Source organism: Protopterus annectens, chromosome 3.part0 (assembly GCF_019279795.1).
Source record: "Protopterus annectens isolate FY-2018-M chromosome 3.part0, PAN1.0, whole genome shotgun sequence".
NCBI lineage: Eukaryota > Metazoa > Chordata > Ceratodontiformes > Protopteridae > Protopterus > Protopterus annectens.
In genome coordinates, this window is record NC_056731.1 from 246,851,784 (window position 1) to 246,864,156 (window position 12,373).

General features: G+C 45.1%; 1 long non-coding RNA gene across 1 annotated transcript in view; it reads left to right on the forward strand.

The window, feature by feature from the left end:
- Positions 1-3,295: 3,295 nt before the first annotated feature.
- Positions 3,296-12,373, forward strand: part of LOC122796330 — a 330,736-nt gene continuing 321,658 nt past the window's right edge. Inside the window, exon 1 of the long non-coding RNA XR_006363961.1 lies at positions 3,296-3,541. This is a non-coding gene — a long non-coding RNA (uncharacterized LOC122796330). The remainder of the gene's footprint in view (positions 3,542-12,373) is intronic.

Here is a 12,373-nt window from a genome sequence, read left to right on the forward strand (position 1 = left end):
TTTGCCTCTTTGGGAAAACCTACACTATGGTGACAATTCATCTTACCAAAGGAATATTTCTCCTAGTACAGATACTGAAGGAGTCAAGAGAATTCACCAGTATGGTCTGTGTGCATTTTGTGGTCATAGATATAGCATATAACTGTCTTGTCAGAAGTGGTAGCACAGTAAAGGGTCACAGGACTACTGCTGCTGCGTGCCATCACTATATTTGTGGTGCAAGAATCATCTTCTCATGCACACTGTTAAATCACGTATGTTCAGAGTGTTGCACTCCACCAATACCTTGTTGAATCTCCCTTTCCATTTGTTATTTTCAGAGTCAGGCAATACTGCCTGCAGTATGCAAAAGCATTAACCTGTAAATGTTACGTATGCCATGGGAAAAGAAATGTTAACATCATGCCATATGAGCAGAAATTATGCTAGTGTACCACGAAGGACCCACACAACCAAAAGATGTACATTAACCTATAACATACAGCAAGAGAAGAATCCTGGTGAAGTGATACAACAGATTTCCAAAATAAAGTCTAACCTTACCTTCGGACAAAGACTATACAAACTAAAAAAGACCCCAGAACATTTACTGAACACTGCAGGTACTTCTTGAATGACTTGGCCAAATTACCCCTACAAAGTAAAAATACCACCTTGGGTCTCTTCCTAAAACATGTCAAAGGCATAGTAGATTTAACTCAGTTTAAAATAAATAGCTAGCATGGAGTTGTTACCTATACAGTCAATTTAAACAAAGTATTTGCAGTTTTTGGGCAATAGGGCACAATCTCTCATATGTTGAGTAACACAAGTGTATTGAACTGCATTTCTTTGTATAAACACCAAAGAAAATACCACACATTACAGTGATTTACTCTGTGCCACTGGTTCCTAGGCAAATACTAGGCTACATGCCCTTACATTCCATTTTAAGCTCTGCAGACTTCTTTTTTTGTGCTTGAATTAACCTATCCCATTCTGTTAGAGATTAGCCTTTCCCATTCAATGGTAGATAATTATATATTACCCCTAATGAGAATAACTGGGATCATAACATATATAACTTAAGGCAACCCATGCATGGGATAAAACTTAGAAGCTGCCTCTGCCCATTAGTAGTATAGGCCAGGAGAAGTCCTAGGGTAAATTTTCTGTCTCCCATCAATAGACCTAAGTTGCACTTAAATATGGAAAGGGATTAACTTTGTTTTATGCGGATGGGGAATCTGTTCCACAGCAGTGATATCCTCAGAGATATATTTTCATTCACTTTTATTATGGTATAAGTAATTTGTTGTAAAATTAATTATGTAGTTCAAGTTTCTAACAGGAACGTGTACTTCTCAATCTCTTACAACAAGAAATCTGAACAAAGGCCCAAAAACAGGCACAGATTTTAAATATTGCTCTTTTGAAGGATATGATGTTTGAAACTCAAATGTGCATCATTATTTAAGGATTTCAATCCTCAGAGATTTGCCAAAAAAAAGGCACTGACTAAAAATGAGGCAAAAATCTGGTAATTCTGTGAAAATCTGGACAGTTGGGCGAGTTAGATACACCACTAATATGTCTGCTAGGCATTAACTGCGTCAACAGATCAGTGGAGTTACAGGCCTACCAGCTGTCTGGTCACACAGTACAAACCCAAATAGTCAATGAGCGAAAACAGGAGGGTGAGGAATGTGTGGTGTGTGGTGGGGGTTGTAGTGTTCGTGGGCGTGGACTTGTTGACAGTTTGATTGCTTTTGTGTGGATGTGAATTTTACCAGTGTCACTGGTGATAATTCAACAAAGGTGTTATAAAAAAATAAAAACACAACACTAGGACCAATGAAGAATGCCTTACTCACTCTAAAGGCACCTACATCCTCCTTAGGAAAGCATGTACCCTGCCAAGTTAAAATACTCGTTTTCCTATACATTCTGGTAAAACTTGCCTTCCATACCTCTCAACTGTCCAGATTTTCGCAGAATATCTAGAATTTTTACTCATATTTTTGGTCCGTTTCAAATTAAATTGTAATTTTCTGGTAAATCACTGATAAATCATTAGCTAAAAAATAATGGCAGACTTTTGATTTTCAGATTAAACATCCTTAAGAAAATTCAAATTAATCCAAAATCTAATCCAAAATATATTCTATCAACTTTCTAAGTCTGTAAGAGCAATATTTAAAAAGTGTCCCTAATCCTGGCCCTTTGTCCCACCATTTGTGTGTCTTGGTCCAATTTTCTTGCTCTAAAAGGTTGAGAGGTATGCTTGGGGCATGGCATATCCGAAGCACAGTTTCAACTCTCCCAACACTCTCCGTTTGACTGCGCGTTTTTTTAATTGTAGTTTTATTTGCCTGTTGGAAATACAGCCAGAGAATACTGTCCACTATAAAAACATTACCTCTTCTATCATCTTCAAACGCATTACCTAGCATATCTCATAAAGTTGAGTTTTCCCCACAGGCAACCATAACACAAAGTAACTTCCTACAGAAAAAAAAAATAATCAGCTGTGCGATATACCAATACTGCATATTATTGGGAGGGAGGAAATCACCATATCTCTATTGCTCGTATACTGTTATCAGCGGTGCTAGCTTCAAGTAAACGAAATACTAAAATCCACAGCAGTCTGACACCAACTACTTATTTTGACCTCCAGTGTCAAAACAGCAGCACACTACAACAATCTATGACGAGGAGGGGATTTCTTGTTCGGACCACTAGCAAACATGGCATTTGTTCCTTACCGCCTCCTCCACCGTCGAGGAACTGTAACCGACTCCAGCCTCCCTTCTCTAACGGTAGTGTTACCACCACCCCGGAGTCTGCAGCTCCTAACAAATAATCCAGCATCCCCAATAAAGACTGGTACCCATAGCAAAGAAGCCGGGCCCGTGTGGCATGCAACCAGTCGTGCCGTCACGTGAGCTACAAATGGGCGGACTTCAAGTTAGGACAGGGAGAAATAATTTAAAGTGGGTCTCTGAATAAGAATACAAAATATTAAAATGTCAACGTATTTAAGGTGCTACCGTTAATCTATCCTAAAGTGTTGGTATCTAATGGATGATATTATAGGCGAATAAGCAATAAAACCCGATTTTGCCGACTTACAAAAAACGTTAAAGAGTTCAAGTCATGTTTATTTGAGAATGCGTTGCATTGTAATATCCTCTCTAGTATTCTGATATCATGTTATTAACGGCTTTGCTACCAGCAGGTACTATCTAGGGAGCTGAAAATGATGACAGTTACGTGACACCTTTCAACTGCCCATTCATTATCTTAACTGCAGCTCACAATCGGTTCTATTTAATAAACAATACGTTGTTACGATAAAAAAGTTGAACTAGTTTCACTTGTTTGAGGGATAGGCTCACAATGTGTCAACTTTTAATACCTACCCGACTACTTTGATTATATTGACATTTGTTCCCCAACCTCGTGTTGCTCAATTAGTTCCAACCAGGATGTGGGAGTAGCATAAGAAGAACCGGCCGTTAACAGATGCTAGATCCTGTAAAGGGAGGAAGCCGTACTGGTAGGTCTTGTAAAATGACTGAGTAATGGAATAATGTGGACTCAAACTCGATATGTTTGGTGGATTTATGATTAACGCATTAATATTAAGTCATATGGATATAAAACAATATGTGCTTTCTGATAATTTAGGAAATCGGTACCATGAGGCCTTATTAAGTGTTTAAGTAGAGTACAAGAAACAATTGGCTCACAGCTGAACTTGAAAAATGTTTGATGGAAAGCGCGAATAACTACTGAATGCATAGCTCTGGTTTCTGAGACGTACTGGACAAACTCGCCCAATCATGATTTAAGAATAAATCATCGGAAACTTTTAGCAAGTTGCAGTTTTAAGAATACTGAATACAAGAACTAAAGTTACAGTTTCTTGGGCATTCACTCCTAGTTAGTTTTCACTAATGGACTTAAACCGACAAAGACAACCGTATTAAATATAAAAAAAACACCACAATGCATGCTTTGCTGTGTAACAACATTTTTTTGGGATAAGTCAAAGTGTAGGGTGAAACTGACCATTTAGACTGTCTACAAGCCATGGGTAATGTTGTGGTATTAATTCATGGCAGATACAGGCCTCCCAGGGAAGTAATACACTGCCTAGAGGTGCTCTAATGGATGGCTTCTCCACCTCCGAAAGTGTGTTATTATAGCAATAACCCACGCCTGGGTGTGGGTAATGCTGGATTTACCCACGGTTAGCGTGGTTTGGTCCCGAGGGACCAAACAAAGCCAACCGTGGGTAAATACAGCATTACCCACACCCAGAAGTGGGTTATTGCTATTATACCATGACATTATTTAAGAAAAGAAACTATTACTTTTCTTAAATAATGGCATAATATAATGCCTGTTTACTGCCCTTCCGCAGATGTCTGGCATCCGCGGCAGTTCTGATGTACCGCGCCTGCGCGGTACATCAGAGTTGGGCTAAAGCTACGGACAAAGCAAGATCTCCGTTGCTTTTTTTTTTTAGCTATGTTAAATGGGTTTAACATGGCGAGACAGTTTAAAATAAGCAACGGAGATGTCCGTTGCTTTTTACTGTCTCGCTATGTTAAACCCATTTAACATAGCGAAACAGTAAAAAAAGCAACGGACATCTTGCTTTCTCCGTTGCTTTTTTTTTAAAACCTGTCTCGCTATGTTAAATGGGTTTAGCATAGCGAGACAGCTTTAAAATAAGCAACGGAGATCTCCGTTGCTTATTTTAAAGCTGTCCCGCTATGTTAAACTCATTTAACATAGCGAGACAGTGTTTTAAAAGTAGAGTTATACTAATGGAAAAAAGTCCGGGCGACCGGACCTTTTTCCATTAGTATAACTCGATCAGCGTGCACGTTTTGGGGGAGTCATGGTATAATGCCTAATAACGCCTACTCTGAAGGGAGTCATTGTCTTAAGAAAATGGTCTGTCAAACTGTTTTACATTTATTTGATTACTTGGATACATATTTTAAATATAGTTCCTCTATCTAAACGTTCAGTTTGTTTAGGATGTGTAATAGTTGCTGGAGGAAGTATTTTTCATCCAAAATACAGCTTATAGTGTTTGATAATGTTTATACATACAGAACTTTTAGTTATGTACTTACCATAACGATAGATGTATGCGATCCATCTCGCCTACATTCGTAACTGATGGGCTCGGAGCCGAGAAACGGCTCCGACTCGGCCGATAAACTAGCACGAAGTCTCTGATTGGCTGGGCCAACCCCTCTATCCCAGCATGCACCACACCCAAGCCCCCAGATCTTGTTTGCCCCTCACAAACTCTCCCTCACATGCACTCAACTCACGGAGATACGTGATCCAGAGAGAAGAAATTAGACCTTCAGTGGAAACCCGAAAAGTGTTTCCCCCAAATCCTTCAGGTAGGGGGCAGGAAGGGGGGTATATACGAATGTAGGTGAGATGGATCGCATACATCTATCGTTATGGTAAGTATATAACTAAAAGATGTAGTGCGATCCTATCTCGCCTACATTCGTAACTGACGGGACCGCGTCCCTAGCACCTATATCCTGGGAGGCTCACTGGAAAAAACACTCCTGAGCACTGTGGAACCAAAAGACGCCCGACCTCTGGACGTCAAGTCTAATTTGTAATGAGAAACAAAGGTGTGTGGAGAAGACCAAGTGGCAGCAGTACAAATTTCATCCACAGACAGTCTGGAGTGGAAAGCTGTTGAAGTTGCCATGGCCCTAGTAGAATGAGCTCTAACTGGGAATGGAAGGGACCTTCCTGTTGATGAATAAATGAAGGACACGCAATCCCTGATCCATCTGGCAATCGTGGCCTTAGTGACTGGTTTGCCAAGTTTGTTATCTGCAAAGGCAACAAATAGTTGATCTGATTTTCTGTCCTGCTGCGTCCTATCCCGATAGAAACGTAATTGTCTATGCATATCCAACTGGTGAAATCTGTATTCTGCATCGTTGAAAAAATCGGGAAAGAAGACTGGAAGCTCAATAGATTGTTGAAGGTGAAGAGCAGAAGAAACCTTAGGGAGAAAGGATGGATTTAATCTCAGGGATACTCTGTCCCTATGGAAAATGAGATAAGGAGGCTTGGCAGAAAGGGCTTGAAGTTCTGAAACACTTCTGGCCGAAGTAACAGCTACCAAAAATTCGGTCTTCCATGACAAGAATTTTTTCTCACAAGTTGTTGCTGATTCGAAAGGAGGGGATGTCAAGGCACCAAGGACCAAATTCAAATCCCATGGCAAAACTGGATGCGATATAGGGGGACGAAGCAACCACGCTCCTTTAAGAAAGGCCTTACACAATTTGTGACTCATGAGTGAAGGATCAAAGGCAACATGGTAATTGGAAATTGCTGCTAATTGTACCTTCAGTGTAGAAACGGCGGAACCTTGGCTAAAAAGAGAAGCCAAAAAATCCAGAACAGCAGAAACGGGGGCTGTCAGGGGATCAAGGTTATGCCGCTGGGCCCAAATAGCAAATCTCTTCCATTTGCTAAAGTAAACACCCTTGGTAGAAGGCTTATGTGAAGAGGACAATTCGAACCACCTCAGGCGAAAACGCCTGTTGCCTGACTAAGGTTGGAAGCGGAGCAGCCAAGCCACCAGTATGAGAGTCTGTAAAGACGGATGGGCCTGCCCCGACTGATGAGTCAGGAGGTCCGGAATCGGATTCAGGATCCAGGGGCTGTCCACCGCATACTTCCGCAGGAATGGAAACCACACTTGACGGGGCCAGAATGGGGCTATCAGGATTATGGTGCTTCCCAGATGGATCGCCTTCTGAATCAGTCTGGGCAGTAGAGGAAGTGGGGGGAAGGCATAGAGTAGACCGGAGGGCCATTTGTGGACCAGCGCATCCCTGGGTTCTTCCCCTTGAGCAGGGATCAAGGAGAAGTAGTTGTCGCACTTCGCATTCAGCGGACTGGCGAATAGGTCGCAGCAAGGCAACCCCCACTGGGCGAAGATCCGATCCGCCACTTGATCATTCAGGGACCATTCGAGGGGCATCAGGATGTCCCTGCTCAGCCTGTCCGCTATAACACTGGATTTCCCGGGAATGTGAGTTGCCACTAGAAACCTCTGGGAAGCAATCGTCCATTCCCACACTCTCATGGCTTCTCTGCAAAGGGGGTAAGACCTGGTCCCTCCCTGTTTTGTTGAGGTACCAAACCACTGACATATTGTCTGAAAGAATCGCAATCGTCCCCAGTGGGAGAGAGCTGTGTAGTGCCTGCAACGCTAGAAGCGCCGCTCTCATTTCCAGGACATTGATATGTAGACTAGTCTAGTGATCTTGCCAAGTGCCTTGGACAGTCCTGCCCAGATAATGCCCCCCCCCACCCTTTCTGGGAGGCATCCGTGGTCACCGTGGCAATGGGGGATGGAGGGTAGAAGGATTTGCCCAGGTTCAGGTTGGAGGAGAGAAGCCACCAGTGAAGATCTCGCCGACACGAGTCCGTGATAATTATCGGGTGGGACAACGGAAGTTCCTGGAAGGACCATTGGCTCGATAGGAGCCACTGTAGAATCCGCATGTGCAGTCTTGCCAGCGGAACTAATAGAGTAGAGGCCACCATGGATCCTAAGAGTTGAAGGACTAACCTGGCCGGAGCTTTCCGACGGGGCAATAGGTCCTTGACTTGGTTCTGTAAAATCCTTATCCTTTCTGTTGGGAGGAAGGCTCGCATTTTTATAGAGTCTAGCTCTGCGTCTATAAAGGCAACACACTGTGATGGCAACAATACAGACTTTTCCCAGTTGAATGTTATGCCTAGCAATTGACCCAGTTCGATGGTAGTAGTCACAGCATGAGTGAGTAGATTCTTGGTGGGAGCAGTGAGGAGCCAGTCGTCTAGATATGGAAACACCTGGAATCCAAGACGCCTCAGGTGAGCCGTTACCACTGCCAGGCACTTGGTAAACACCCTGGGGGCTGTGGTGAGACCAAAGGGCAGGGCTCGAAACTGGTAGTGACTGGTTCCCAGGCGGAAGCGTAAATGAGTCCTGGAAGCCTTGTCTATCTTGATGTGATAAGTGTCCTTGAGATCGATGGAGCACATCCAAACTCCTTCTTCCAGCAATGGAAAAATGAATTGCAGCGTGACCATCCGGAACTTGGACTTCTTTACGAAGCGGTTGAGACGGCTGAGATCCAGCATAGGTCTCAAGTGCCCTGTTCTTTTTGGCACCAAAAATAATCTTGAGTAAGTTCCTAATCCGGCCTGGCCTTCGGGGGCTGGCTGGATGACTCCATTTTCCAGCAGCTTTACCACTTCTGTAGCTGCTTGAACCCTTTGACTGGGTGGAACGTCTGGGATTTTCCTGGGGGGGTGAATAAACAGGATGGTGTAACCTCCGGCGATGATCCGGAGCACCCACTGATCCTGAGTGATGGACTCCCAGGCTTTCAGGTGCTCCGAAAATCGACCCCCGACTGGCTCCGGAGACGCACAGTCGGGCCGTCCCTCAGGGATGTTGGAAGGATGAGCCGCGAAAGGATTTGCGGTCTCCTGTGTTGCGGGGGCCTCCGCCGCCTCTAGGGCGACGTCTTCCAGAATAATTCCCGCCTCCCCTGCCTCTGGAGGGGGGGCTCACCTTGATGAGCCGGGAAAGACCTTTGCGATTTCTTGAACCATATCTTTCCTCTCCTCTGAGCCTTGGGATAAGGTCTCATGGGAAGCGAAAAATGAGCCCCGATGGCAGACAAGGTCTTGCCCTCCTGCTCGCATCTAGTGAGGGTGTCCTTCACCTTGGGTCCAAAGAGGGAGGACCCATCAAAGAGGGCGTCTGTGAAAGAAGACTTGAACGCCTCCGCAAAGTGACACAAGCGCATCCAAGCCTGCCTCCTTAGGACTACGCCCGAACTCGTTGCTCTACCCGCCCCCTCGGCCACATATGAAATGAGCCTCATGGACGAGTTAATGATGGACGACAGGGTCGACAGCTGGGCGTTGACGGACTGAGCCAACGCCTCAGGCACACATGTCCCGACAGGGTATCTCCCAACTCCTTCACGAGATCCCTTTGTAGTCTTGTGAAATGGCACAAATAATTCAGTGATCGCAGAGTAAAGGTCGCTGAAGATAGGGTACGCTTCCCGTACCTATCCATGCTCCTAGATTCCTTGTTAGGCGGATGGATAGACGTCGAAGCCTCTGCCACATCCTGTTGAGTGGCAGATGCCACCACCATAGCATCTACCGGAACTCCCTTAGTGAGAAATTGCTTATCGGGGGGTGCAGACAATAATTTATTGGGGCGAGTGGGGACAGGCTCCACAGAGCCACAGTGTTCCCACACCCTTCGACAATGTCCAGTAACTCGTCGAAGGGTGGAGATACCCAGGAGGCGGAGGGCTGGGCTCCGAAGGCCTTGAGGAACACTGACTCTTCCGTGGAAGGGGTCTTGGAAGGCCAGTCGCCCCTCTGTCTCAAGATCTCTAGTATGTCCGAGAACGAGACATCATCAGAGGATGACTTAGGGGATCTTTCCGCATCATCCAGATCGGGTGTCTGAGGTGACGGACTCGTCTGGGGAATCCACGTGCTTCCTCTTACACATCTTTTTCTTAGGGGTCTCCTCAGGCAAGGACTCTGACGGCCCTTTGGAAACTGGGGGATCATAGAAGGAGGTATCCTCAGTTGTCTGAGGACAGGGGTGCAACAGAGGCTCCAGTCGTCGCCAGGGAAGGAGCTACAGATGCTGGAGAAGTAACTAGGGGCTTTGCCAATGCACTCCTCATGGCCTCAAGGGTGGGTCCACCAGAGTCTGCTGAAAGAACCACCTCCGAGGCTCTGACCATAGTCGGGGCTCCCCTCACCGAAGCACCAAGAGGGAGACTCTGAGCCGAAACCAGAGGCCCCGCTGACTCCCCGTCAGGCCCGACCAAAGAGCCACGAGTACCAGGACCTGTCGAAAGTATTGAGAAGGTCGGAGCAGAAGTTGGTGCCGACGGGCTAGCAGTGGATCTTGGAACCGACCCGACAACTTCCCCAGCTCCTGTAAACTCTGGCTCTGACGACCCTAAGGTTGTCGAAGGAGGAAGCAATGATACAGGCAAGGCTGGTTCCATAGCCGACTGGGCTGGAGCCGACAGCAGTTTGGAAAAGACCGGTGACTGTAGGAGCCTCTGGATGACCCTGTCCAGATCCGAATCAGAGAGCCTAGAGGATTTGGAGGAAACCGAAGGGGCTCGACAAACTGTCTCCATAGCCTCCAAAATCACTGTAGGAGTTCGGCTCCCAACAGCATCGGAGCCGAGGCACACTCAAGAAACACTGAAACTTCCTTTGGAGCCGATGAAGTAAGAGCCGAAGAAACCAATCACGGAGCCGACCCTCTGTCTATCGCCTAAAGCCATAGGAGCCGAGGGGAGAAATCCCAATTCTGAACCCCTTTTCATCGGCTCCGAAGGCCGTGGAACCGAGGAAGGGGAAGCAGAACTTGGTCTCTCATCTGTCGGCTCTGAGGGCAATGGCGCCGAAGATGAAGATATAGATTTTCCTCTTTTGGCCGGCGGATCCGACGGACTGGTCGGAGCCGATGACTTCTTCTTCTTACCATGAGGCTCTGAGGATAGAAGAACCTCTTCAAAGGAAGGTCTGATTAATCCTCTTAAAATCAGTTTATTTTTTCTCTCCTGGAGGACCCTCGAGGAGAAGACATGGCAAACACTGCAAGACTCTTGCAAGTGCTTGGCCCCTAGACAGTAAACACAGATGTCATGGCCATCTGTGATAGACATTTTGTATCCGCATTTGGTACATTTCTTGAAGCCAGAAGGCTTATGTTCTTTCCCAGACATTCTCACAAAACACACACAGAAGGAGGAAAGGAATGGGGGTAGAGCTCTAAGTTAAACACTCTAAAGGCAGGGCTAAGGCCCTCTAGGCTTAGCCCACCAAACACCTGGAATTTACCACAGAAAACAAACTTTAACCTAAAACAATAAATACACAGTCAGACAACAAGATAGCTATGAAAATAGCTGTTTTTGGTTAATTCTTAAGAAAAAACCCACCAAAAGCCAAAATTTTGACTAAAAAAATAGGGTACTTAGCCACAGCCAACTCGAGACCACGTGGTATCTCTAAAAGCGGCAAACGAGATCTGGGGGCTTGGGTGTGGTGCATCCTGGGATAGAGGGGTTGGCCCAGCCAATCAGAGACTTCATGCTAGTTTATCGGCCGAGTCGGCGCCGTTTCTCGGCTCCGAGCCCATCAGTTATGAATGTAGGCGAGATAGGATCGCACTACATCGTACATTTACATGCAGTCTGTTTCACATATGCAGTAACTTAAATGCCCACGTATATACATAGATACAGAGGCATGGACACACACACACGTGCCCAGGACTTAGTCACTTTAGTGACTGTACACCTCAAATGTATTTTCATCAAACGAATGAAGAAATAAATTATAGCAACAGTAATATATTTTGGGTTATTGCTGGCAGATACATACAATGCAAGGCAGTACAAAACCCCCTCCCCCACAGCACACACACAGATGTAATGTTCACTTTGTTGACTATGTACAGCTAAGATGTTGGATTGTGATGAACTGAATGACATAAATAGATACTGTCATATTGTTGACCTGGTTACGCAGTCTGAACCATTACAAGGCATAAATGAACGAATGCATAAACATCCATGTCCTTCTAACATTTAGTTCTGTACATTGTTTTTTTTTATTTTTGCATGATTGCTAACTACGTCTTTTTAAGAGCTACAATTAGTGAGGGAAAAGGAAATGGTGACAGTAAAGGACATACGTCTCGGAGCCAACAAGTAAAAAGAAAAGCCAGAATAGGTGCTTCTCTTTTTACTGGATTGTTCCCAAGCATTTATTCCCCTTTTGGAATGTTGAGTGGGGATCCCCAATTCTCTGAGCCTAACTTCTGAGAATGCAGTAATTTTTCCTGGTTTGGTGATAGAAAAGCAATTAGAGATCTTACTTCTCGTGGCAGCATCACAACCCCACAGGGGCCCAGCTCAAAATAGCTAAACTAAAATATCTTTATCCATATACTCTGTGAGTACTCAAGTCTGTACAGCAAATTCTGCCTTCTTCTAGGAATGCAAAGCTACAGCACTCACTATACTCACTATTCCCTAACAAAAAGCTGTACCTCTTATGTATTCTACCTATCCAGAGCTATGCCTACCATTCGTCTATTCATTGCAAGTCTTCTCTTAGTGATGGGCACTTTACTCATTTATGGACAGCGCAGTGGTGCAGCAGTAGCATTGTCGCCTCACAGCAAGAGGTTCTCCAGTTTGATTCTTGGCTGGGGTGCCTTCTGTGTGGAGTCTGCATGTCCTCCCTGCATTCATGTGGGTTT